Source organism: Nipponia nippon, unplaced genomic scaffold (genome assembly GCF_047370975.1).
Source record: "Nipponia nippon isolate SJK-2023a ecotype South Korea unplaced genomic scaffold, ASM4737097v1 scaffold_14, whole genome shotgun sequence".
In the NCBI taxonomy this organism is placed as follows: domain Eukaryota; kingdom Metazoa; phylum Chordata; class Aves; order Pelecaniformes; family Threskiornithidae; genus Nipponia; species Nipponia nippon.
Genome location: NW_028262330.1, coordinates 5,201,829 through 5,229,180, shown reverse-complemented (window position 1 = coordinate 5,229,180; position 27,352 = coordinate 5,201,829). Strand labels below are relative to the sequence as shown.

The 27,352-nt window shown below is 60.6% G+C and overlaps 1 protein-coding gene across 13 annotated transcripts in view; it reads left to right on the top strand.

Annotated features, from left to right (window-relative positions):
* Positions 1-27,352, top strand: part of RBFOX3 (RNA binding fox-1 homolog 3) — a 190,410-nt gene that overhangs the window by 77,323 nt on the left and 85,735 nt on the right. For 9 of the 13 annotated variants that reach the window (XM_087750700.1, XM_087750705.1, XM_087750697.1 and 6 more), the window contains exon 2: positions 10,052-10,168. The gene's annotated coding sequence lies outside the window, so the exon portion shown is untranslated. Of the gene's footprint in view, positions 1-2,254; positions 2,462-10,051; positions 10,169-18,383; positions 18,622-27,352 lie in introns of those variants that run through there. The other 4 variants (XM_087750708.1, XM_087750702.1, XM_087750699.1 and 1 more) reach the window with 2 other exon arrangements.

Genomic DNA, 27,352 nt, shown 5'->3' with positions numbered 1-27,352 from the left:
ACTGAGCAATCTGCCGGGGCGTTAGTGCCCTGGATTATTGCTGCGAGCAGCTGAAGGAGAGCAGAGAAGAGGCGTGAGCTGAGAGGAATGACAAAGAGGGGAAGGAGAGGAAGAAGCCCTGGAGGAGGAGGAGGAGGAAGAGGGGGAGGTTGGATCAGTGCTGCAGGCAGCGCGGGGTGCTCCAGCAGCGATGCTTTGCTGTCCCAGCATCTGCCTGGTCCCTGCTCCCCGAGCAGGGACCCAGTGTCCCGGTGTGTGTCCTGTTGGCCCTGGGCGCCCCGTCCCTTGGCAGCCCCCTCCCCTCGGTCCCTGGGGCTGTTGGGCTCCTTTCTTGTGTTGCTTTTGTTTTTCCCACAGAGAGGTGGAGTTGCCAGGTCACTCAGATCTCTCAGTCAACTTTCCCATGGGGTTTTAACCAGGTTCACTGAAGCTCTTCTGTCTCTTCGTCCACGGTGGTCATAAATCCGGGGCTTGTCTCGCCAGGCTCTGGGCTGTTGCCAGTTTTCAGATGATCCAGCGTCTCAAAGTGAGGAATGCTTCTCCTGGCATTTCTTAACTCCCTCCCATCACCGATGGCGTTGGAAAGGGCAGGCGGAGAGGATGCGTGCACTGCGGCAGCTGGCTCCAAAGGCAGCACTGGGAGCCGCGTGCCCGTGTGGTGGCCGGGAGGGCTGGCAAGGTGCAGAGCTCTGTGCCACGCTGGCACTGGTGCTTGGGTGAGTCCTGGGGGGTGCCATCGTCCTGCCTGCCCATCCTGGAGCCTTCGCTGCCGAGGAGCCTCGGCGGGATGAATGCCGTGCCAAGGTGAGGAAAAAGAGGCTGGCGCTTCCCAGAGCAGAGCGCTGTGCCGGGCGGGCTGGCCTTCCACCACCATGGCAGATGTGGGCACAGGAGCCGGTGATGTGCCTGTGTTTCTCTGGTGCAGCCGACTCGTGCTGCGTTGGGGCCCGCAGCAGGCAGGTGAACCTGAAAAGTTGCTGTAGCTCTTGGAGGAGCAGCGCTGGTGCTCAGCTTTGCTTCAGGAGGAGCCGCATTGTGTATTTGCTTTCCAGGTTTGGGATCAAGGACGGTCCCTCGGGACCTTGCTGGCCCAGCAGGACTGCAGCCCCATCCCAGGCTGCCGCAGGTGTGGGACAGAACGCGAGTGCTGTTGGAGCTGCCGGCGTGCTGGGGCTGAGCATGGTGGCCGTCCCGTGGGGCGGCTGGGGGTCAGGACTCCACCTCGAGCCAGAATTAGGGACTCCCCCGTTCCCTGGCACCCAGCCTCGCAGGCTTTCCAGCAGCTGATCATGAGGCAGCTTCTCTAAAATATGGCCAGTGAGTGACTGATGGCGAGGGACAGGGTTTAAGATCCTCAAGGAGAGGAGGAGCCAGATGGATCTGATGAACACCTCCCTGGGTAGCTGAGTGTCACCTTGAGAGCCCGGTGTGCGTGGGCAGGCAGGGGCAGGGCAGGGGTGCAGGCATGGCTCCGCGGATGGGCAAGCTGCTGGAATCAGGAATGATCGTGTGGACCTTGTGTGGCTCGCAGGGGCTCAGCGTGGTCAGGCTGGAGAGCAATGCCAGGCTGTATGCTAACTCACCTCTGCTTGTGCTGCGGAGGGTAACGCTGGCAGAGCTGAGGTCCTCCTGCTTCTCCCTGCCAGGACAGCGGCGCGATGTGGTCCCAGCCCTTGGTGTGGGGGCCGAGGGCCGGGGGGGCGTCTCTGCAGGAGAGGGAGAAGCAGCAGGTTTGCCAGGGGGCTGGCTCAAGTCCTTGCTGCCCTTTTGGTTTCTCACCAGCCTCAGGTGTGGTCTCTCCCTCTTCCTTCTCCTCACCCCACCACGCGGGTGGTGTTGCGGGCAGCGAAGCCAGCTGATGCTACCCACAGCCCTCCTGGGGTGATGCCTGTCCAGAGCCCGGCAGAGGCAAGACAGGTCTCCTCTCTCTTGCATCTTGGATCCTCTATGCAGTGGCATTTTGGCCCTGTGGTACCTTCTACCCTCTGCCAGGGGCGCTGGCACCGGTGCACTAGATTGGATCTCCTTGCATGGCTTTGGGCACCACGTGTCTCTGCTCACCATGTGCTGCAGAGCCCCAGGGCAGCCCCTGCTCCGAGCTCTGGAGGTGATGCTCCAGGTTGGGCTCCAGCTCCCTGCTCTGCTCCCAGCAGGAGATCCCGTGTGCAGTCTGGAGTTGCAGACTTAAAAGGGCAGGAGCACCAAAGTTGTCTTTCCAGTTTATCTGACTTTCTTTGCATTTGGCTTCAAATAGCCGCTCCTGATGAGCTGCCGGGTGCACCAGCGGCTTGTGGTGGAGGCCTGGAAGAGTTCATCGTGTGGACCGCTGCTGTCCCGTTACTCTGCAGATCTGCTGATGCCTCTCCGTTTGACCCCTGCCAGCCTCATGAAACAGCCCTTTTCCTCTCTTCTGGGAGCTCCTTGGATCTGCTCCGTGGTCTCTCTCCTCCTTGTTCCTCAGGTACCATTTTGCAGCTGTATTTTGGTCACACGGGAGGTGGCTTGTGGAGGTCGTAGTGCTGGTCCCAGAGCTTCTGTTGACATGGATCCCACTTCAGGATACCTTCATCCTTCTGTGCTAGAAAGTGCTGGCATTTCTCCATGCAGCTACTTCTTCCTGGCAAAGCACCAGCTGGATCACCGGGAGAGACACATCGAGGCTTTCTCCGTGCTTCCTCCGGCTGGTGGCTGGGTCCCTCTTGTGGGTGGTGGAAGCCTTCTGCCACCTCCTTTGGTCTCCCGTCCTCCGATGGGGCAGGCTGCCTGCGGAGGTCCTGCAGACGCACCTCCTTGGCTCCCCAAAAATTCTCCCTGTGTTGAGGATGGAGCCAGGGGCCCGTGGGCAGCTCACGAGGGGCACAGCTGTCACCCTGCAGCACCCAACTTTTTTTTTTTGTTCTCTGCCCTCTTACCCGCCGCCTACCCGAAGACCTGCCCTTAGCGGCTCTTCGGGCACTGCGCCGTGAAAACCAGCCTGGTGAGGGGTGGGAGGGTTTGGCTCCCATGGCCCATGAACACCTGAGCTCTGCTGGGCCCCTTCTTGTGCAAACTCCTTGAAATGCACCGGGCGATTGCCCCAGCAGGACCACGGGGCCATGGGCTGTGGCTACCCAGCTCTGGAGCTGGGTGGCCCCTCCTGACTGCCTGGAGGTGGACAGGAGAACCGAGATGACATTCCATTAGCCTCCCACTGGAGCAGAGCCGAGTCAGGGAGCCAGCGGCCAGACAGGCAGGACTGCCTTGCGCCCAGCTCGGGGCTATGGGGCTGCACCACATGGGACCGGCACCACCGCGGTCTTCCATCTCTGCATGGCACGGATGTGGCATGGCTCTCCCACCAGTGGGCTGGTGCCATGGGGTGGCCAGGGCAGGACCCGGCGGCACCGGTGGTGTTATGCGGCAGAGTATGACCTTCTGTCCTGGGCAGTCCCTTTCTGCAGCAGTACCAGATGCTTTCCGTGCAGTTTGAATTTTTCCATCTCATTCATTTTAGGGATTAATTAAAGTGTTTCTCCTCCCTCCCTCCCTCCTTCTCCCCCGTTACATACAGCTGCACATGGATTTTAGGGTCATGCTTGTTTACATCAGTTATATTTACATTAATGGGTGTTTGTTTTAGGAAAAACAGCAGAAATCCTGTAAAAACAAATGTTCTTTGCGTCCCACAACTGCCACCACTGCCTCGTTGGGGTAGAGGCTCCTGGGGTGGGTGCCCTGGACAGCCCCTGCCCAGCTGCCCCGTATCCACTGCAGTGGGTATGCAGAGCTCTGGCGTGGGCATGGGCATCCAGCATCCATCGGGTTCCGGCTGCGAGGTGTCCATTGACGTGCACAAGGAGCAGCACCCTGAGATGGGCGGGTGGGTTTGGGGGGTTTTGACCCCTCGGTCTGGCACCCTGGCAGCGGCAGGAGCGGCCGCTGAGCAGCCGGGCCGGCCACGCATTTGCTGGGGATAAACCCCTGTCCCAGAGCGGGGCTGCTGCTAAAACCTGCCTCTGCTGGGGCGGGCAGTGGGTTTGTGCTCTTTCATCAGGAGGTTGGATGGGGGAGAGCATTTAAGAAGAAGAAAGAGAAAGGGGAGGGAGGAAGTATAATTATTTTTTCAAATGGCTCTCAGCTGCTGGATGCCTTTAAAGTTCCCTTTGTGTTCCCGCGGGTCAGGCTGGGCAGAGCCTGGCCTGGAGCAGTGCGGCGCCGGCCGCCTTTGTCGGCATGTCTGTGGTCTCGGTTATTAGCTGGGATACAGAGACCCAGAACCTCAGATCTTCTGTGCAGCTGGTGGGAGAAATAAGCAGAGCTGCCTTATCACGCTCATTTAACTGGTTAATACATCTTCAGAGCAAATAATGCAGTCTGTGGGTGAATTGCTTAACCAACCTCATTACTATTGTGCATTTAGCAGCTTGGAGGAAGATAATACCTTTCAGGTTTGACCCAATTTTAGTTTTTGTTGTCATAACCATGGAAAATCGACCTTCAGAGACCCTCAGCAGTGAGCCTGAATAGGAAGTGATTTACAGCAAAAGTGCTGTGCAGAATACTTAATGCACTTGTGCAGAAAAACAGGCTGCAACCATCGGCTTGGCATCCCTGTCCCCCCACAGCAGGTGCTGCCCGCGCTCGTGCCCGCCCTGTTCCTGGGCGTGTGCTGCCTGTGCTGCCCAAGCGCGGTCCATGCGGGACGGGGTCCGTGGCAGCTCGGTGGTGCCACTGCTTTGCCTCGCCTGCACGGTGTCGTGCTTCCTTCCCCGCAGGTGCTGTGGGTGCTCCTTGGGTGAGCCGGAGCAGGGCTGGCGTGGGCACCACCGGTGCTGGGGCCGCTCACCGTGGCGGTGCGGGACATTGGGGGCTGTCACTGCTGCCCATGCCAGAGGAGCAGGGTGCATCTCTAAGGCAGTTTTCAGGCTCGGTGGGAGCTGTGCCCCAGCCCCTGGGGGTCCCAGGGCTGCAGGCACCCACAGCCCTGCCTGGGCCCTGCTCCTACCGCTGGAGGTGGGTGGTGAAGCATCCCGGCTGCTCGCAGCCACCGCACTGCCTCGGAGCATCAGGGGAGAAATGAAAACGTAGAGGGTGATGTTCCTAATTGCAAAATTGAAAACAAAATTGCAGGACTGTGGAGCTGTGAAGCCTGGGGGGGTTGTGCCCCACAGGCTGCCTTCCCAGCTGACAGGGATGGCCGGGGACGGCTCACAGATCCCCTCTGTCCCCTGCCCCAGGCTGACGGCTCCTGCGGCACTTCCTAGGACTGTTTTCTCCATCCTTTTGTTCAAGGTGGTTTCTCCTTCCGCTCCTGTCTCTCACTTCTTTCCTGGCTCTTTTATCTAATAGCAATGCACCTTTAGTGCAGCAGGGCTCTTTTCTAAGGCTGTGATAACTCCCTGTTCTCTGGAGCTGTGCTAGGAAAATGCAAATGCTATGAGCGGGATGCATCCTGCTCCCCGAGCACCTCGAGTTTCCTCCCTGCTTCGCTCCTAATGAGCACTTTCCCTCTGGCTTGCTCAGCCTGTGCCTGCTCACAGCCTCTTCAGGGCTTCTGAAGTGCTGTGGTGCACCCCGCGAGCGGCGCGCGCCCCATGAACAGCGTGCGCCCCACGTGCATCTCTTAGCGTCTGTGTTCTCAGCCGGGCCACTCGAGCCTGCCGGAGCTCAGCCGCGGTGCGCCGACGGACGGCCTGGCCTTGGCTGGACTTTCCTCTCCCCGCTGCTGCTTGCGGGTGCTCGGAGCCTCCAGCCCGGTGCTTTTCTGCAAGTGCCCTTCATCCGCCCGGTTTGCACCGTGGGAGGCGGTGACAGCCCCGACGCCGCGCCGGCAGCGTTCCCACGGGTGAGATGTCACCCGCGCCTGGCGGGGGTGGTTCCCATCCCTTTGGTTTTGTCTGTGGCAGGCAGAGACTTTCCCAGCTCCGGCAGCGGGGGTGCATGGAACCTTCCTCTCGCTCAGACGAGGAGGAGGGTGGCAGGGAGGTGACAAGCCTTCCTCCCCTTTCCCCGAGGCAGCTGCGAGCGTGGCTCCGTCACCCAAGCGGGCTGCGTGCTGCTGCTGCTGCTGCTGCTGCGTGTGGGTGGTCCCCGCGGTGCGGGATGCAGCTGACAGCGGAGCCCGGGGCCGGGGGAGCACTGGGAGCGGGTGATGCCCGCAGGGTGCTGGCTCCCCACAACCTGGCGGTGGGCGGCCGGGCTGGCTCCAGCCCCCAGCACAGCCCCGGCGGCCTGAGGGCTCTGCCTGCTCCTGCCGGGGGTTTCTGGGCAGGGACAGGGTCCTGCCAGCCGGGGACTGCAGCCGGTGGGGTCAGTGGTGCTGCAGGGATGCTGCAGTAGGGATGTGCTCTTCTTCCTCTCCCCAGCACTGTGCCGGAGTGGGGGCACGAAGCGGGCAGCTAATATTAGATTGCTTTAATTCTGCTGTTTGGCAGCTAAAGGAAAAGCTGCTCCCTCAGCGCAAGAGTTGAAACTCTTTAGCCTTCCTCTGTGTCACCTCTATGGCCATGGATACCTCCAGGTGTGACGTAAGTGAGATTCGGGGAAAAAACATCTTCTGTTCAGCATCAAAATCCTATTACCAAGTGCCGTGTTCTGCTGCACAGATATCAGGCTCGGCACAGATAAGTGGGAAATAGCTCCTGATCTGGGCTGGAGCAGGAGCTGTATCTCAGGCTGCACAGTGTCGGAGCGCTGCTTCAGTGCGTTTTCTGCTGAAAGAAAATTCCACTCTCCCCCTCCTCTGCAACCAAGGGAGAAATCACTGCGGGTATTCGCCTTCACAGCCCCCCCAGCCATCCCTTCCAGCGCTGCCCTGTCAAGGGGCATCTCTCCATCACCCCGCTGCCATGGTGAAGTCCGACAGGCCATGCTGAGCTGGAGCCAGGGCCAAGCACCCTCCTGGGAGTGTGGGAGCAGCGGCAGGGGCTCAGTCTCCCGAAAATGAGCGGGCGCAGCCCTGGTCCTGCACCCCCCTGCAGCAGCCATCGGGCTGGCCTTGGGATTGTGGATGCTGCGGGCAGCTGCCCTTATCCTTCCGTCTCCTCCCTGGGGTGCTGCTGGCTTTGATAAAACCTCTTAGCCTTCCAGGGGTTAGCTTGTAGATCTAATTGCAATGTTTTATTGTGTAGTAAAAGCCCGGTGGCTCCTGGGGGAGATGCTCTGTGGCGATCGGCAATCCGCTTTCACACCCCTCCTGGGGCTGGACTGCTTTCCCTGCGCAGTGGGGGGATGTTGCAGGAGTGGGGCTAGCTGCCGGCGGGCAAGGGTTGCTGCCAGGCCCCCGCTGGTCCCACGCCACCAGTGGGGAACACACTGTCCCTGTCCCCCTGCACACATGTGGGTTTGCTTTTGAAAGTAGAAGGTGCTGAAAAAATATTGCTGTGTTCATCTTGTTTTAGGGATGCTGTTGGGTTTTCCCTGTGTTTATCGTGTCCTGTGCTCGTTGCATGTGCGTGGGGTTTTTTTCGGTCTTGGGTAAACCCCAGAAAGCGAGCGTGAAAGCTGTAGCTCAATGAGTTCATGTTGGAAATAAGCTGTCAGGGAGGAAACCCCGAGGTGCTGCCTCCAGTGCTGCCCAGCGCTGGGCTGGGGTTCGCGGGGAGAGGGCGCTTGGTTGCCGAAGTCTTGGGGGAAGTCATTCGAGAGCAAAGCTGGGCTCAGGCATGAGCTGCCATTTCATGGATTTCTGGGTGAAGTTCTTTGCCCTGTGTGGTGCAGGACCTCGGAGGAGATGATCCTCATGTTCTTCCCAGCCCTTCCGCCCAGCTCCCTCTCAGGCTTAAATATGGCTCGTGCCTCAAGCACCTGCTTTGGCCAGTTCCCCTGGAGGTGCCGGGCTCAGCGGCTGCCTTCCCAGGGGATGTGGGGTGCCTGATGCTGGCTTGGGCAGCGTGGAGGTGCCTGTCCCAGCTGCCCGCTCCGTTCTCCGGCTGGCCGGCGGTGCGTGCGGGGGGCAGCCGGTGAGCGGGGTGGGGGCTGCAGCGGGGGTGAGTGGCGGGGAGACGTGTGCCTGATTAAAAAGCCTCGGGATGGCTGAATCCCTGCTGAATCCCCAGCTCCGCTGCAGTTCCTGGTAACACACGAATAACCCAAGGTGGAGAGAAGAGGGGCTGCGACGGCAGCCGCCTTTGGGAGAGGACAGCAAAGGGGCTCCTGCGCCGGGGGCTTAGGGGATCGGGCTGTGACAGACCAACGTTAAAGGGGACTGGGATGGAGGGACTGGGGAGCGTGAAGTTGTGCCGAGCTCTGCTCTAGCTCTGCGTGCTAATCAGGAGTAGAGCCTAATAAGCAGGACTAATGAGGCGAAAGGGGAATTCCAGCAAGTTTGGGGAGGCTGGGGAGTTTCTGTGCTGTTTGCAGTTTCTCTGGGGGTTTTCTGTGGTCTCTCCCCCAAAGCAGTGATGGGTTTCTGTCATGGGGATGGTGCCCGCTCCCGGCAGCGTGCTTGGCGTGCCTGGGTTTTGCAGCAGAGCCCGACGGCTGCACCCCAGAGCTGGGCTACTGCGGGCGCCAGTCCCAGCGTGTCTGCGTGCTCCTGGGGCTGGGGGACACGTGCCACCAGAGGTGTCCGTCCCTGCTTGGCGGCTGAGGATGCTGGAGCCTGAAGAGTGAGAGACGGGTATCACTGGTGGGGCTGTGGGAAGGGCAGCGATGAGGGGCCAAGGGCACCTGCCGACTGTTGAGCCGCGGGCTGCACACCTGCCTGCTTTCTGTGCCAATGAAGATGGCCACAGGAGCGTACCCACCCGGCAGCCCTGGCCATCTCCTCCACCGGCAGGCCGGGGAGCTGCAGGGGCAGTTCTGTGCTGTGTTTGGGACCCCTCTGCCCATCTTCCTCCATGTTCTCCCCTGGCCAGCATCCGAGTGCCTCTGTGGGCTGCCCGTCAGCTGCTTACTGGCTCTCTCGCCCCTTCCCCAGGGCTGCCGTGCTCCTGCACTGCTGGGAAGTGGCATCCTCATCCGGGCACTGCGCTGCTTCGTTCATTGGGATCCTCCTGGGACGGGTGTTTGGGGGATACTGGTGGCTTCACATGGCCCTGGCCAGCAGCCTCCCCCGAGGACTGCTGCAGACCTGGCCTGGGGGCTGCTGGCTCCCTTTCCCTTCCCTCTCAGTTTTGGCTGATTTGAAGGCGGGAGGCCAATTCGTGAGCCACACCACTGCGGGCATTTTTTTTTTTCTTTCCTCTTCTGCTTGCTTTTCAATGAGCCAACCTTGGGGGACCTTGAGAGATGCTCCTGCAGCTTTGCTGTGACTTATCTCCCGGCCTCTGCCCCCTATTCCGCCGAGGGGATAAATCTCGGCTCCCGGCGCGGAGCCAGCGCACCGAGCCCGTCCTGCCGTGCGGTGCAGGCATCATAACTCACGGCGGGCGGGGGGGCTGCCTGGCGGAGGTCACGGGGTGGACGTTGCTGTTCGGTGCTGTGATGGATGGGCTGCGTGGGGGGGGAGCAGGGAAAAAAGTCCCATTACAATGAGGGACAAGCTGTTAAATTATCTCCTGTTCAACCTGGGTCGGGGAAAACCAAACCAGACCTGCTGAGAGTGATGTGGGACTGTGGGCTGCCTCCGAGGAGCCTTTGGGGGAAAACGGGTGGGTTGGGGGGGGTATTTTTCCCATTAGAAGAAGGCTTGGTCTCTATCCCGTGCGCTCTGCTGAAGCCAAGGCTTGTGCTCCCCTGGGAGGCAGGACCAGCCTCAGCATCCTCCATCAGTGTGGGGACCGGGACATGGTCCCGCTGGGGACCCCCGAGCCGGGGACCCGCTATGCACCCCTTGCAGCCAGGCCCCATTCCCCAGGGCCGGACACGCTTCCTCCTCTCCAGGGGGCTTTGCCAGTGGGCAGCGTCCTGCCTGCCGGGCTGCCTCTGTGCGTGTCGGGCAGCCGGACCGCACTCCAAAGCTGCTCTCCAGCCGTGAGATAATTGTGCTGTTAAAAGAGTGGGACAAGTGGCGTGCGAGTCCCTGGAAGCCGTGGTGTTCAGAGGCACCGAGCTGTGCCGCGTCCTCCTCCGTTATTAGCAGCGATGCCTACACAGGGACGGGACTGGAGCCTCTCCCTCTCTCTTTCAGGCTGAGAAGCTGCTGCTGTGAGACCCCGACAGCTTTTCCCGACGGATCCGAGGGGCAAACACGAGCGTGAGCTCCCGCCCGCGACCACAGCACGAGGTACCTGCTCTTGGCCTCCAGGTACGTTGCTCCCACTGGTCGGGGGGGGGGGGGGGGGCACGGAGACGGTTTTTGGTTGAGGATGAAGCTGCTGCTTCCCATGGGCTGTGCCTGGGGCAGCAGCCCGCGATTCAGCCCATCGTGTGCTTTGCACCAGCACTGGGAACAGATCCCGTGCCCACCCATGGTGGCACAAGTGGCCAAAGTCCAGGCTCCCGTGAGATGACCTGGCAAAGGGGAGCGTCACGGGGAGAAGCCATGGCCACTCTGGTCCTCGTGGGACAGGGGGTGGGGGGCATCTGGTCCTGCCCCATGGGCTGGACTTCCTGCTGCTCTGCAGGGATCGGGCCCTGGCTGTCGCCCTCCTGCTTGCTGCAAGAGCGTGGGGGTCCCGGAGCATGCGGGACCTCGGGGGTCCCCCTGCACTGGCAGGGGAGCGCATGAGCACGATGCACGCACAGCCCTGCGCGTCGCAGCCTGGCCGGACCCACCAAGACCTAGCTCTTGGCACAGACCGTGCCACAAAAACCCACCGTGGCTGCCTGCGTGGTTTCCATTTGGTCTGGTTTGAACCCGTCTCTGTCAGTTCACGTTACATGGACTAAAAGCCCACCTCGTGCTGACACCAGCCTGCACTGGGAGCTTGCACCAGCCTAATGAGTAGTTAAAATTTAAACCTAGTGAAGGCAGCATGACTTTCTCCTCCAGATGAGCCATCGTCCCCGTTTCCTCCCAGCTTTGCCCGTACTCGAGGGTGCAGGCAGCCCTTGGAGGGGCTGTGGCATCACTGTCACAGCCGCGCTTTCAACGTGATGGCCAGGGATGGGCGCTGCTTGGGGACAGGCCACATGGCACCATCTGCCACTGCACGCATCTGGGGGTGCACGGCCCCACCGGCTGCTGCTGCTGGAGGGACCCCCCGGAGCCGGGACCACTGTTCCCCCCACTGGTGTGAGCAGAGGGGAGTGCCCGGGTGGGAGCGGGTGCCAGTGGAGCCGTGCATCACCGGCTGGCGTGGCCCACCGCAGGCGTCCTGGCGCTGGGGAGCCGCACGTCCCCGCCTCGCAGTGCTGCTCACCGCATGCCAGCTCCTCTGCTCAGCCCCGGTCCCAAGTGCGTGCTTGGAAATCATCAAACAGGGAGCAGGATTTTGAGAATCCTCGTCCCTCGGCTGGGGCAGAGGTCATCCCAAGCTGGGGATTAGAGAAGCCTTGCCTCTGTAAAAGCTGTGCAGATGGATTTCCCCAGCTGCATTAATCAGTTTGAAGGCAGCAAAGGCAGCTGAGCTCTGTGTATCACCTTGAAGCTTTTTTTTGTCTTTTAGAAAACTTTGGGTGGATGTTATTGCTCATGAAAGCGAGGGGCTGATCATGCTGGGAAGGAGCAGGCGTAGTGTGGGCTGGCACTATTATGCAAGCTTCCCACATGCCGCTCTGCCAGTGCACTCCGTTCCAGAACAACAGCACGTGCCCGCGTGCCAGCCCCGAGCCCACCCCCGGGTCTGCCGGAGCACCGCGGTCCCGCTCTGCCCACGTCGCCCTCGCCGCGGGCCCAGCCTGCGCTGACCGCACTGCCCGCACCGCGCTCCTGCCTCACACAAGCCGCTCCTGCCAAGAGGCGTGAGCCCGTCGGGTGGGCAGGGATGGCGGGGCGAGGGGGACGCGCAGTCCTGCCTGGCCTCTGCCGGAGGGGGAAGCGTGGGGCTGTGCCCCACGGCACCACGGGAAAAGGGGCTGTGCAGGGCTGCCCCACAGCACTGCGGTACACCGGAGCCAGCCCATTATGTCCGCCCTGTCCAGAGCAGGAGCACTGGGAGTTTCTCCTGGGACCTTGGCGTGCGCTGGGGTGCATACGGGTCACGGGGCTGGGGCTGTGCTGCTTTTTGCAGGGGTTTGGAATCAGGTTGTCACGCCGGTGGTGACGCATGTCATGCCCCTGCGTGGGGAGGGAGGTGCCCGTCGTTGTCTGGCCGGGCTGGCGTAGCCGTTGCTGCCAGGACCCGCTCTGGGTGCCCGGGGAGAGGTGGGCTCGCCCATGCTCCGGCCACTGGGCTTCTTCCCCAGCCGGATTTTCTCCCTGCTGCTTTCTCCTCTGCCCTTAAACCTCCCTTCTCTGTGAGCCATCTTCCTCACCACGGCCTTGCATGAAGGCTTTGGGTTCACAGCCATGAACCTCAAACGAGGGTGCAGGTGCCATGCACGAGGCTCACTGGGATGGCGGGGAGCAGCCTGGAGCACGGAGGAACGCGCTGATGCGGAGCCCCTGTGACGATGCTCCCCGTCATCCCCAAACCCGCCGGAGCCCCCCCGGGAGGAGAGCACTCCTTAAAGGAAGGCTTAAAGATGAGCAATGGAGAAACATCTGACAGGGGAGCCCTCGAGGCGCTTTTGTTCCAGCGAGTGGGAGTGCGAGATCCGCTCAGGCATGAAAGGCTGCGCAGCTCCGTCCCCAAAGTCATGGCGAGGAGGAGGACGGGGGTGTGTGGCTGCATGGGGAGGTCATCCCAGGAATGACTGGCACCGGGATCCCCGCTCCCTCCCTCCCCTCCGAGCAAGTAAATTAGGTCACACTTGAAAGTCAGTTTCTTGGCTGTGGATTTAATTTAGCTTTTCCAGGCTAGTTATCATATAATAAATTCCAAGAGATTTATAGAAAACATGCCCAGGGAGGCTTAGCCAGTGTGTAACAAGATTTGTGCCTATTTCCCGCTGTCGAGCAGCTCCAGCGAGCACGGTGCTGCTGGCAGACGCGCAGGCAGGGCTGGCAGCCCCGCGGGAGCTCCCCGGGCAGGTTGGCCCCGAGGACTGGGCAGCCCCGGCAGTGGGGGGCTGTCACCCCACGGCTCTCCGGGGCGCGGGAGGGTCCCAAATGCAGATGTCCTCTGCCCCAGCTCCCCGGCAGCAGCAGTCGTTGCCATAAATCACCCAGGAGCGGGTGCATTCCCTGTGGCCATTCGTCACTTGTCTTCTCTTGTCGGCTTGACATGAGCAATGTCAAGCAGGAGTCCGTCCTGGTGGTGCCCGGCACGCGAGCTGCAGGCAGGCAGGGGCAGGTGATGCCGGCAGCAGCGGCGGTGTGAGGACTTGGCAGCCCTGGGCTGGGTGCCAGAGGGGAGCGATGGTGGGGGTCATGGAGCCACTGGGTGCCTTTCTGCTCGTGGTGCAGAAGGCATGCGGGGCGTCCTTGCCAGGGAGGACCCTGTGTCCTCTTCCCTTGCTCCCAGGGTGCAGGCGGCCGTGAGACAGAGTTAAAATCTGCAGCTCTTTGCTCTCCCCACTGCTGGAGGCGGGTTTCCCACTGCTCTGGGAAAGGCCGAGAAGGAAAAGGCGCTTGGGTTTGTAGTGATTTATGATACTTGCGGCACACCGGCAGCTAAGTGGCTGGGAGAGCGCCGGCTCGGCACAGAGGGCACTGCCAGCCACGCTCCCCGCTCCGTCTCTCACTGCTAACGCCGCCCAATTAGTGTCTTATTAGTCACTCCGCGTGTTAAAGCATTAAGAACAATTAAGGGTGAGAAGAGTTTCCAGATGTAGCAGCAAGCGCTGGAGCTGGGAGCTGGCAGCTCCACTGGCTGCTCCCATATGGAAAGGATCTCACGCACAGTGGGGCTCGCTGCAGCACCACAAGGACCAGCCCATGGGTGCTGGGGCCGGTGCGGGGTCCAGGGGCCACTGAGGTGCAGGCAGCCAGCGGGTGACCCTGCTGCGGTACAGCCCTGGGGGCAATGCCTGCCTCTGCCGTCATTGCTGCGGCCGGGGGCCTCGCAGAGTGGGGACAGAGCCACGGGGGTTTGGGGATGAACATGGGAAATAGCCACCGGGATGCTCGATGCCAGGGGGAACAGTCGGACGGTGCTCCTGCCCCCTCGGCAGAGGCAGCCGCGCTGCCCCGAGCACGGGGATGCGCCTCCGAGCACTGCTTGAGCGCCTTGGACATGCTCCCTGTTATTAAGTTTGCAAATGAACTCAAGTCAAATATTTATTTATTGGCTGGGCTGGGTGTGAGTCAGAGTCCCTCCGCTCGGTGCCCAGCCGTCACTGGCAGTCCCGCGCTGCGCCGTGCCTTTCCTGGCGAGAAAACGGGGCTGGGAAAGCGCCTGGCTGCGAGCAGCTACGGAAGTGCATCTGGGACACAGCGTGTGGGGAACAACCGCCTCGATAAAGATAGTGCCCGTGTTGTGATACTTTGAAGCGCAGGAGAAGTAGCACAAGCAGAGACAAATGTGACTTCAGAGCCCGAGTGCAAGTGACTTCAGCTCCCCATAAATAGTCCCCAGGCGGTGCTGGAGAGAGGGGGCCTGGAGCAGGCAGTTCCAGGGGGCTGTCGTGGCGTTTCTGCAGCTGGTCCCCCCCGCATAAGGTAGGTCGCATCCCCACCGTTGCACCCCAGCATTGCACCCCACCCCATTGCATTGGAGGGGGGCCCCCAGCCAGGGGCCGGGGAGGCGGCGGTGGCCTCTGGCTGGCACAGGCAATGGGGCGTGCGGCTGAGTGGGGCTGGCCGGGCACCGTTCCCGTGCTGCTTGCCGGGCATGCTTCTCCTCACTTGCCTGCTGCCCGGGCAGCGACCCGCAGCCAGCTCATTGGCTTGGGTGAATGTATTTTATCTTGGCAGCCTTGGCGTGTTTGCCTGCCTGGGGCGGTTGTATTTATAGCTGTGGCCTCCCCATGCTCCTCAGCACCAAACCCCTTGCCCTGCGGCTGGGTACTTTGGGAGGTTTTCCCGTCTGCTCCTGGAGGCTTTGGGTGTGGAGGCTCTCTGCTCCCAGGCGTGCCTGGGAGAGGCTGCCCCAGCCCGGGTGCTGCCTGCCCAGGGCTGTGTCATCGGTGCAAGGGGCAGGGGGCTGGGGATGCTGTGGTCTGGTCCCCCCTCGCCGCAGCCGGGGCCGAGCGAGTGCTGTGAGATGCTGGCGTGCAGCCGGTGGAGGGGAGGGCGGTGGCCTTCAGTGTGTTGGAATAATTTCTCTCCTGCTCTCTCCAGGGCGAGGAGTGGTTCTTGGACAGATGGTGTTTTTGAGTGACCTTGTAGCTCTGAGCGATTCCCTCCGCTGCTGAGTAATGGTGGGAGCCTCGGGAAGCGAGCAGCGGTGCTGCAACCTGCTCGTGCTGGTGGGAGTTTGTCAGGGAGCCAGGGCTGGGGAGGGATGTGGGGTGAACCAAGGGATGGAGCCAAAGCCCGACAACCATGACGTAATGGCTGCAAGGAAATTAAATGTGCACCGCGATCCCCCACTCCCCTTGGCCGTGGGAAGAGCGCGGTATGTCTGGTGAGGCTCTTCTGACGCTCCCTGACAGCTCCTCCATCCCATGCCCCTGTCTCCTTCGCCTCAGCAGCGAGATCGCTCCTCCTCACTCCTCTTGCTCTTCTTTGGGAAGAGCCTGAGCTTTCTCCAAGAGCCGAGGCAGCGGCGCCTGCAGTCAGCACGTCTGGGGCCAGGCGTGGGGGGGAGGCACCCATGCTGCTGCCGTGATGGGTGCTGCAGGATGGTGCTGCTGTCTGTGCTGAGCCCCCCGGGAAGAAAGCGTGTGATGGCACACCGGGAGGGAGGCCGCGTCACGCTTGCGAGGGCTGAGCCACTTGGCGAGTGCACTGGATGCTGGTGGGGGTGTTGAGCCCAAAGGGCAAGGACGGACGGTGCTGCGCACCCCCAGCGCCGGGGCGGGTCTGCAGTGGCGAGGCGAGCCCCCCGCTCTGCTCTGCCTTGGCCCCAACCCAGGAGATTAGGGTGGAGCATGGGGTGGGACGTACCCCCCGCGAGAAGTGGGACTTTCTGCTTCCCGGGAGCACGGTGTGGGGTTTGCTGTCCCCCACCACCTCTGGCACAGCGGAAGGTCAGGCTTCACCCCAACCCATTGCCCCCCAAAATCGGCAGGGACGGTGTCCGAAGGTGTGCCGTCTACTGTGTCAGTCCTGCCTCTACGAGCCTGAAGCCGAAGACAGCTGAGAGTGCAGCAGGTAGAAAGGCTTTTGCAATATGAAGTTTGTCTCACAGTTGCGATCTAGGACTTCAATCCTAAGAGAAAAGACCTAAGTGTGGGTAAAACAGCACTTCGAGGGTCCTCTTTGCCATCAAAGAAGAGTTGTTCCTGGGTGAGCCTTAGCACACTCCTTTGACACCCTTGCAGCTGCCTACCAGTGACGTGAAGGCTGCAGCACCAAGAGGTGTCCTAAATTGAGGAAGGAACAAGGAGATCTTGGCACCAGCCTGGAGCATCATTTGCATTCAGGCGCAGCTCCCCGCTGCGAGGGAGGCGGGGGCCCCGGCAGCGCCTCAGGGTGAGGAGCGCGGCCGGCACACGGCTTCGGCTGTCAGAGCGTCCCTTGGGACCGCTGCGGAGGGAGCTGTGTCTTGGGGATCACCGTGCTCCAGGTTTCTTGTTTTCACGCTTCTCTGCTCAACTTTGTGTCCGAGTTTGCCATCCAAGCGGTCCGTTGAGGTGTCCCATGGGGTGAGATGCTGCTGGCCTGGCTGGCCCGTGCCCGGGGGCTGTGTGGAGCGGGCAGCTCCTGCCAGGCAGCCTCTCCGAGCTGGGATGTGGAAACGCGGCAGGGCGAAGGGGAGCGGTGGAGGGTATGCGGGGGTCTCGCGGGTCTGCGAGTGCAGCGGGTTGGGGTGCGGGGCCCAAAGCCGCTCCGGAGTCACCAGAGGGAGCGAGCTGGGGGCAAAGCGCTCCCACTGCGTCTGGCGTGTCTGGGTGAGGTGGGAGCATTGCGCAGAAGAGAAGGATGCGCGTACCCTGCAGCATCTGCAGAAGAGATGGGGACTGTCCTCCCCGGGGTGCCCCGTGCCGGTGGCAACGCTCCCGGGCAGGAGAGCTGCCCGCAGAGACAGGGGTGGCTGCGGTCGGACGGCTCTGCCCCAGGGATGGGGCAGGGTGGGATGAGGGGCTGTGCCGCGCCGGGTCCCCTGCCCCTCGCGCTGCGGGTGCTGCTGGGGAAGGCTGGGTGCTGCTGGGCGCTCAGATGTGGTGCATCGCCCGCAGCCGCCGGTGCCAGGCTGCCTTGCAGCATCTGAGCAGCTCCAGTTACTTAACATGCAGCAAGTGTTGTACTCGGAGAAATTTAGACGTAATTTTTTTGTGCTTGCATGTAAATGTGGGTAGGTGCTGTCCTGATTGATGGCAATTAGCATTTTCTAACGGTAACAGATGTTCAGATTGCCAGGAGGCTGGTACCTAACGCCCACACTGCCATCTGTTCCACTGGGCACTGCCTGGGGAAGCGATACCAGCGCCGCAGACCTGCGAGTCCTTGGTGGGGTGTATTTAACAGTATTGTGCAAGGGTTTTTTTATTTTTTTTTTTTCTGGGGGAAAATAATAATAATAAAGACGTTTTCAGGTTTATAAATAGTACACTCTGTTTATTATGGGATGGAGACTTTCCATCTGATTAGCAGCCTGGATTTCTGCACGGAATTAGAGAAGCAATCTGGACAGTGCATGGAGCGGGGTGCCTGGCTTGCAGTTTTCCAGGACCGCGGTGGGAAGGGGCTCCGGTGCGGCGGCAGTCGACGGGTGTCCATGGGTGAACCCGCCGTTCTCTGCCTGCTCCTTGCAGCGGGCGGTCACTGCTCTGCGGGGAAAGGGCTGCTCAGCTGTGGGCCGTCGCTGGTCAGCTCTGGTAATGGAAACGGTGAAGCATCTGAGTACTGTTTAAAAGGAGTTTAAAGGGATGTTTTAGGAAGAAGCCCAGGCCCCCGAGCCTGGTCTGTGCTACCCAGGCAGTCCCAGCCCAGCCCCTTTCCTCACCCGATCAAGCACCTGGACGGTGTCTGTCCCTCCCCATGCACAGAAACCTCCTGATTTCCTTCCTGCCTCCCTTTATGTGCAGCCTTTTACACCTGTTTATACTTCTGCCAACTTTGTCCTTTAGCTTGAACAGCTCCTCTCCCTCCCCAGTGCCTTCTCCCTGCATATTTATAGAGAAGCCTTGGCTGGGCTTGGATGAGCTCCTCTGTCCTTCTGTCTGCTCCCCAGAGCAGCTCTCCATCCCCTGGGCAGTCCTGCCCTGCTCCTCCATCCCAACCCGTCCCACACGTGGTCATCCAGCGGTACAGATCCGGCCCCAGCAGAGCATCGCGCAGCAGCGTGGCTGCTGCCTGCTTTCTCCTGGAAATCTCTTTGCCAGGCAGCCTAGAAACACACTTGCTTTTTTCACAGATGCAGGAGATGGTGACTCATAGTCAGCTTGTAACTGAGTAATATACCTAGATGTTTCTCTGTGTGTTTTTCCAGGTTAGAGCAGACATTCTTGCGTAGTCCTTATGTTCAGCATTTTGAACTTTGTGCTGTTCGGTCGCTCCAGTCTCGAGGTCTGCCAGCCCCCCCGGGCTGAAGCCTCTCCTCCTGCACGGCAAATGCCTCCCCCGGCCCTCGCCAGCCCGTCTCCTTGGGGTGCTGCTGCTGGCCAAGCTGCTCGCGTTCCCCTTGTCTGAAGGAAGATACCAACTTATTCTGGCATGAGCTGCCTTTGGTAAGGCAATGTTACATCTTACCTGTTTGTCATGTATTTCCAGCTTATTTTTCATTGAGCTTCTGTTCTGCGTGTTGGGGAGGTCTGGGGGGTCTCTCCCTGCCCCTGGCTCCTTTCTTGGCTCCGTGCTGCTCTTTTCCAGTGCTGTGGCCCATTGCAGTTTGACACATCTGTGGTTGGGCTGAGAGTCGGGCCAGTTCTGGTGGGTTTCTGGGATGGAGATTTCCTCGTTCCTCTGATTTGAACTCATTGGACGTTTTGAGTTTTGCTCCTGCTTTGGAGACTGTAGCTTCAATTTCTGTTCCTCCGTTCTGTAAAGCAGCCTGCAGACGACAGTGTGTTAATCACCATCCCTCCTGAAAGCCGAAGCTAATTGTTCAATCAGTTTTCAGGCAACACCTAGGTTAGTTTTATCTCTACTCATCCATGCCGTGTAGCAGCCTCACTTTTTTCCTGTATTATCTTTTTATTTACATAACTAATGAACCTTTTACTATTTTGCCACAGCACCTCATTCACCCCCCCCCCCCCCCCCCAGCAATCCTCGCTCTGCCCCGTGCTGCCTGGCACATGAGGTTTTCTGTGCTGCTGCTGCTGCCTGCTCCCCATTCCTCGCAGGCTCCCTTCGCACAGCTCAGGTCCTGCCGGCGGGGTTTATCCGCTCAGTTCTGGGTCTGTTCCCTGGGAGCTTTCTTCCTCTTGCTGAGGACTTTATTTACTCCTCCTGCATTAAATAAAACTCTGCTGGCCTTACAGCTGAAGGCTGCGGCCTCTTAGGTCCTCTTGTCTTTACTCTTGGAGCTAGCCCTAACATACAGATATATTTTTGTTTGCTATTGTGTTATTTAGACTGACTCAACACGTGGCCATCTGAGCCAAGGTTGTTTCCTGCAGCCGTTCCTCCTGTTCTGTGTCTGTGCCAGGCCCTTCGCGTGGCAGGAGGACAGCCTGTGGAAGCCCCACAACGTGCCTGGAGATGTCAGGCTGCCAGAGAGGTGCAGACGATGCCCTTTATTGTAAGCTGCAAACTGCCGTAAAGGCATGAAAAGATTCCTGCTGGAAGCTGTGCTGCCCATCAGGGGAGAAGCTAAAAGACAAACGGATGCAAAATGCTGAAAAACTCAGAGATGTGCTTTGCAAAATCTGAGCTTTTCTCCCTTAAATTGTGCCCGATGACAAGACCATCCCTGGGCGATCTGGCAGGCGGGTGCTCTGCTCCCCGGGTTGTGCCAGTGTGGTACGGGGGCACCCAGAAGGTGATGTGAGGCTTTGGGGAGCCAGCACGTGCTTTCCCCATGGCAAGGCTCGGTGTGCTGGGTGCTGTGGCCAGGCAGAGGTGCTGGTCACGGGTGCAGGCGGGGGACGGCTCCCCCCCGGCTCTTGCCCATCCCTGCTCACCAGCTCATGATGTTCCCCACCGGTTCCTTTGAGTTTTGTCCTTCCTGGGAGAGCTCCCCCGTCCGTAGCGTGTCCCAGCTATTTCTGTTGCGCTGCCGACTGTCCGGCTCCTCTGCTCTCTCTGTTTGTTGCAATACCATAATTTGGGTGATATTCCCTGGTAGAGGAGGCGGCTGCTGCCCCCGGCTGTGGGAGGGAGCTGGAAGGCTCTCCGGAGCCCTCGGTTGTGTCCCCAGCCGCGCTGGGCTGGACCGACGGCTCCATCCCCCGGTGCTCGCAGGGTCCTGCTGGCCAAGCCATGCCGGCAGCAGATGATGCTCTTGCCTTGGTCTGGTGGGGCCAGGAGAGATCTGCCACTGTCACCAGGAGCTGCAGGTGCTAAGCCTGTGCACAGGGGCCATCACCGGACGCCAGCGGCTGACCCATGGCATTCCCGTGGTGCCACCACGGAGAGGAGCCCCGGTCCTGCCCTCACCTGTGGCCACCGTGTCCCCTGGCCATCCCACATTGGGCTGGGGCTGTGGAGCACTTTGACTGGCACAAAGTTGTTTCCATGACACATGATTAGCTCTTCCTTGGGCATCATTAACATTTCTCTAAAAAGACCCTGGCGTTCTGCCAGCTGCTTTGTAAGCTGCTTCGGAGGAGAGGAAATCAGCTCGTCTCCTTGGCAAACTGGGCCAGGGGATGGAAGTTTTCTGATGCAGCTCGGTGTCCAGGGCAGGAACCTGCTTACCCGCAGGAGCAAGCATTCCCCAGGCCCCGCCGTGGATTTCCCAGCACACGGCCATTACCGGACCCTGCTGCTCAGCTGCTGGCAGCAAGAGGGGTGGTGATTAAATGACAAAAGGTGAATTTTATAGAAAGTGCTTTCCTCCTCTCCAGAGAGCTCCCACGCTTTCTCCGAGGTTTGATTCTGAGGCATTTCTGTATTTTTTTTCCCTCCCCCCCTCCCAATTTTCCTTTTAAAAACATGAGTCAATTGTAGTGTGCACAAAGGGGAATACTGGGAGCCTGCGTGGATGCTGCGAGCTGCGGAGCCGTGCTGAAATAAATCCTGTCCTTGGCACTCCAATGCTCCAGCTCGGGGAGGCTTTGCTGGGCTCGGGGGTAGCAGGTGAGCCAGGTCCTCCAGTTCGGTGTCTGGGGTTTCCCTCTGCTGTGCCCAGCTGGGAAGAGCCTCTGCAGCACAAGCTGAACCCTTCAGCCTTGCTGAGCCCTGGGACCCCCCTCTGGGGCAGCCTCTGGGGGAACGGTGGTGGTGTGGACATCACTCAGAGCCGGGGCAGAGCCGTGCCTGCTGTTGCTGGTGTGGCGACGAGAGGCACGGTGGAGGCTCAGATCCCTGGGAGAGCTGGGGTGTCTTCTGCTGCCTGGGCCTCCTGCGGCATCTCCCTGCCGCTGGCTGGAGTGTGGCCCCTGCTCTGCCAACGGGACGGGCAGCAGCCCTGCACCCCCCGGTGCTGCTGGGGCTGCGGGGGGGAACTGGCAGCAATTTTCCAGCAGCCCATCCTGCTTAGGGTTCAGGCTTGGTTCGGCTATCTCCCTTTCCACTTTCCTTCCCTGTGCAGCCCACCATGTCACTGGACACCAGGCCGGTGTTTTTGCTAGTCGGCAGCCACGCTGTGCCACTGTCCAGGCAGAGACAAGCCTCCGCATTAGCCATGTGCTCCCCCAGTCAGTACCGACCTGCGGCCAGCGTGCTCTATCTCTGGCTTTTTTTCCACATCTGTATCCAGTGTTCATGGCAGTGGGAGCGGAGCGAGCCGCACTCGGGGAAAGGTGACCCCTGTTACTGATTACTTTTTAAATTCTGGCAGAGCTGGACCCTGGCCCAGTTGTTTCTCCCTTGGAGGCAGAGCCGTGTGCTGGCAGGGGGGGAGAGGCTGCGGGCGGTCAAATAAATCAGGTGATGGATTGACTCAGGGCCAGGCTGGAAGGGTTTGTCAGCTGCCATCGCCAGGTGCTTCTCCAGCTGCAGCAGCCTGGCAGGGCTGGTGATGGTGAACGGGCTGGGGGCTGCACCGGCGCAGCCCCCCGGAGTGGGTGTGCGCCCCAGGACCTGCGGTTCCCGCAGCCGCATCCGGCAGCCCAGCAAACTGGGGAGCTCTGGTATAAATTCAGAACCATGGGATTTGATTTGCTTCGATTGTCCGTGTTCTCACCAGATTTGGCACCTGGCAGTGTCACTGAGCCGTGGCTGCCATGCGGCGCTGCCGGGGTTTGGGATCGGCCCAGAAAAGGCTCCAGGGCAGCTGGACCAGGCCGGGGTGAGGCTCAGCTGTTGCTCTGCTGCAGCACAGGCAGACCTGAACGCACTTCTGTCTCCCTTTTAGAGGTGTCCTTGGCCCTGGCCAGAGCCGGGCATGGTGCATGGCAAGGGAGGGGGCATGGGAGCCACCGCGTTGGGCAGAGGAGCCGGTGGGCAGTGGGCAGAGGATCCAGAAGGCAGCAGGGAGAGGACCGGCGGGCAGCAGGCAGCTTTGGGATGAGACCTCGCTGCAGAGCTGGTCCCAGAGCGCCCGGTGCTGCACGGGAGATGTGGGCTGGGGACAAGGTGAGTGGCTACAAGTGCGTGCAGGCTTCTCCCCTCCGTCTTTTTTGTTGTTGGAAAACAAGTCTGCTTTGCCGTCTTTGTCGTTCTTCCCCTCATTCGCTTTTCAAATTCATCTGGGAAAACTTACCCAAGTGTTCACATAGGTGTCACCAGCCCGACAGCTTGTGCTGCTCTAATAAAATGGCTCCGTAGCAGAGGGTTTGATCTATTTTTAAAGCGAGCTCAGCACTGTCTCCTCCCGCCCTCCCACCAGCAGGCTAAACTAAGCCCGAAGGCTCTTGGGAGCGCAGCAGCGGCGCGGGGTGGCTCGCGAGCCCAAAGCCTTCGCTCCCCGAGCCGTGCCGGCGGCCGTAGCCATGGCCAGGGCAGCCGGCCCCGACTCCCGCTCTCCGTGGCCAGGAGATGCTCTGGTGCGGCAGGAGCAGGGAGCAGAAGAGGGCTCCCTTTGCTGCTTTGTCAGAGAAAGGAGCTCTCTGCGTGATTTTTATTCCTTCAAGCAGTGAATGTGCTGTATAAATTAACATACGGAAACTTAGCTCCGCTTGGAAGTTTGGTATTTTCTCCTCGTTTGATGCCCTGTTATTAAAACTCAGTTTTCTACGAATAACGTCCTTTAAATAGAATTCGTCTTCCAGCGATGACTCATATCAAAGCAGCAGCTCCTCGCAGGAGAAGGCAGGCACGAGGGCAGGTCTGGCACTCGCAGCCTTGGGAATCCCCAGATTAGCTCCTGGTGTTTTGCTGCGCTCGGGGGAAGCTGCCTTGGTAGCCTCTCCTGCCTGTCCCGCTTCCTCCGCCTGCTCCAGCTGTCATTGATGCCCAGGGACTCGGTGTGGGGATCGGTCTGGGGTGTCCCTGGAGCCTGCAGACCTGCCTGTCCCCACCTGGCCAGGAGCGGCAGGAGGTGACCGTGCTGCCCCGCGGCTGCCCACCCACCTGTGCTGCTGTACAGCCCGCGGTGGCACCGTGCCGCTGCCTCCTGCCCGCGCTGTCCCCCGGTGCTCGCCGTGTTACAGGCTGGGGATGGGATGTGCTCCCAGAGCAGGACGCTGGGGTGAGCCGAGTGATGGATCACCAGGCAGGCTGGCTGTGTCTGACCTTGCCGAGTGGTGGCCGGGGGGTTTGGCAGCAGGACATGGGGCACAATAAAATATGGCTTTTTCCCTTCTGCCACATCTGTGTCTGTTCTGCCTGGCGCTGGCTCTTTGCCTGTGCTGGTCCTCATAGCCGTGCTACCTCTGTAGCTGTTCTGTGGGCAGGTGTGGCTCCAGTCCATCCAGGAGACGCGGTGCTGGGCTGCTTGTTACACAGGCAGATGCAGACGTGCATCGAAAGCGATGACTATTGCTGAGCCGACTTGTACCCACCTGCAGCTTGCAAGTGCTGGGGGAGCAGCGGGAGGCCGAAGGGCTGGAGGGAGCTTCTGCGCAGGGGCTCAGGCCAGGCTCTTCTGCGCATCCTTACGGAGAGCGAGGGGCCGGAGGGGGCTGGAGATGGGGATGTAGTCTGCATGTGGCTGCAGTTTGTTATCAAGTGCCAAACGTTCGACTTGGCCTGCTGGGGAAAGGATTTCTCCCCTCTCGTTAGACTGATGATGATGCTTAGTTTTTCATTTCCCAAAGGGAAGGAACAGTCTTCTAAATGCCATGGCGAAGAAATTCAGGATAGCAGCATGGCAACGGCTCTGCTCGGTCAGGGCAGTGTGTGTGGGTGCATGCGAGCCAGCATACCCGGCTGTGGCTGGTCGGTGTCTGCAAGCACAGTAATAATTTACGAATTGTTCTTAGAGGTGCCAGAGGGCGTCGTGGGTCCCCTGTGCCTGGCGTGGCCTCGGCAGACCAGCAGGAAGGCAGGAGCGGAGCAGGCAGGCGAGGGGGATCTCACAGGCGCTGTTAGTGGGAGCGCGCTGGTGTTGTGGCTCTTGGCACACGGCGAGACCGCTGCTGGGGTGTGGAAAGAAAAGGAAAGGGAGGAGGCACCGGGAGCAACGAGCGGGTGGGGAGATGTGGGGGACCCTGGGGCAGCCCCCTGCCCAGCCCCAGGCGGGGGGGCTGTTGCTCAGGCAAGGACTGGGGCAGCCTCAGCTTAAAGCAGCTCCCAGGGGCTGGGCAATGGAAACTGTACCTCGGTGGGGACTGTCCCACCACCCACTGGGTTACATCTTCTGGGAAGGGATTGTGTGTCCTGCGGGTCTTTGCCCGCACCATTGCCTGCCTGCAGCCTGATTGCTGCCAGGGCACGGGCTGTGCCGGCTGCCGGAGCCTGCGTTGCGCTGTCTCCCTGCCCTCGCCGTGGTCCTGCTGCGGGGCAGAGGGATGCAGCCCCGGACCTCGCAGCGCTTGGGATGAGTGGTAAATCTGGGCTGTATCCTGCTAATTGGCAGGATCGCCTGCAGGCTGCTGTCACCATTTGCTTTAGCTCGTTGTCAGTGTAAAACCCTCCCTAGATTGGGGAAAGAGAAGAAGGGGAGAGCCGGCTGGTGGAGGCATTCCCACGCTGCGCTGTGCACCGTGGCTGCGGTGATGCTCTGCCCTCCATCAGCCATGGGGTCCATCAGCCGTAGGGCTGCTGGTGCCTGATCCCTGGCAGAGCATCGGACGTAGCTGGGTGGGGGACCCCGTGGCTGTGCCTAACCCATAATACAGTTTATCGTTGCTGAAGCCAGTGTCTCAAACCTCATCAGGGTGCATCTCCCGAGCCCGCAGGCTGCAGCGGGCTGTTGCCTGGCTGGAGCAGGCAGGAGGCAGGCACTGGAGTTAATTGGGAAGGTTGTGGGTGGACGGAGTGAGTGGCAGGGTGCTCGGGGGCATAGCTCAGCGCCTGAGCAGAGCGTGGGAGTGGGGAGCGGGAGGTCGGGCACTTCGCCAGCCGGCACTGAGCCGTTCGGCAGCACCGCGGATGGGGTGCCTGGGGCTGGGGGAGCGAGCAGAGCGGCAGGGGAGGGCGAGAGGTGTCAGGGACAGAAATAGGTGCGGGAATTGTGTCAGGAAGGGAGGAGGCACATTTTAGGTGCTTACTGCTGTGGCAGGCTGGTCCAGTGGGCAGGGAGGCAGGATGGATGGGACTGGGGCTGAAGGGCTCCTGGCCGAAGCTGTGTTTCACCAGCACTACAGCACATCTGCATGAGGCAATTCCCCCCCGGGGAGGAAGAGGAGGGCACAAGTGAATCTTCCAACACTGGCGGTGTCAGGCTGGGGCGGCTCTGAGTGGTCCTGAGCTCCTGCAAAACTGTGTTTTTCTCCCACCTCCTGCCCCCCTCCCCGGGAAGCCGCTCACTCTGGTTCAAAGTTTCCTGCCAGGATTATTATTCTTTCTGGTCTGGCATCTGTTAAGGTGACAGCAGCCGGGGAAAGGGAAGGTATTGGAACAAATTTCTCATAAAAAGTAGCTAAGTTGATGAAACCATTATGGTGCCTGCATCCTGCACTCAATCATCGTGACACGCCGGGGGAGAGGTGCACGCGCTGCCGTACGCCGAGCTTTCCTGCAGGAGAGCGGGGCCAGCCCTGCCTTCCCGCGGCTCCTGCCCCTGGGTGTGCACACACGCCCTGACCTGTCCCCTCCGCCTGTCCCGTGGCCTGGGCTTCCCCGCATCTTCCCGTTTCTCCTCGCTGGTGCAATTGCTGGTGTTTAATGAGGGCCCCACCAGCGGGGTTCAGTCACCGTGGCAGAGCAGGGCACCCATCTCTGGCAAAGTGACAGCGTGGAGACAGCGTCCAACAGCTAGCATGGCTGCGGGCAGCGCCTGCTCCTGCAGGGTCGATGTGAATCCTTGCAACCATCTATCAGGGATTGGCAGAGGAGAACAGGCAGGCAGCAGCCCTGCGCTGGGCAATCCCGTGGGAGCAGGGTCTGTGCTGAACCCCCGGCCCCAGGGCAGTGCTGTCAGATGGAGCGAGCTGGGGCTGGGGGAGATGGGGCGACCAGGGAAGAGAAAATGGGGCCAAATGCTGGATTTCCAGAGTGTTACCTGCTTTTATTAAAAATCAATGATGCACTTGAGCGGTTCCACTTTGTCTCCCTGACAGCGAGGCCTCTGCATCAGCTGGGACGCAGGATCCGGCACCGCTCACGGCTCTTGTTATCGCACTCTTCGCTCACCCCCCCCGAAAGCCAGCCAGCTCATCTCCAGCCCCATCAGCGCTGAGATTTACAGCTGGTCTCTGCTGATTGCTTGTCTCACCCTTCTCCTGGGTTTATTCCTATGATCTATCATGCCCCGCTCCTGCTGCGCAGCCACCGGGACACTTCGTCAGGCAAAGTCCTGCCTCGTCGTCCCCCATTCCTGTAGAGAGAAGTGTGCGTGATGGTGTTAAAATAACAGGGCAGGGTCTCCTTCCCCACCTGCCGCACTGGCCTGACCCTTCCCCAGTGCCACAGGGATTGAGGGTGGCAGCGACCAGCAGCTGCTGCCCGCAGGAGCCCGGGGCTCTCTGGTCCCTCAGCTGTCCTTCCTAGCAAGCGTTATTTATTTAATCGGCTTTCTGCATTTCTGGAGGAGCAGGGCCGGCGCACGCAAGCCGCTGCGTTAAAGATATGCAGGCAGGCAGCTGCCAGCTGAGCGCTGGAGCCCACGAGACCTGCAGCCAGTGGTGCGGGGTGGGCACTGTGGAGGCTGCGGGTCTCTGCGAGGGCTGGGGCAGCCCTGGGGGGTCGGACCTGACCGTGAGGCTGCCGGTGGCTGGGTGCTCCCTCCTGAGAAGCGGAGGGGCCGTGGCCACTCCAGGCACCCTCGGCAGTGCTGCATGCCGTGCGGTCTGTGCTGCTGGAGCATGA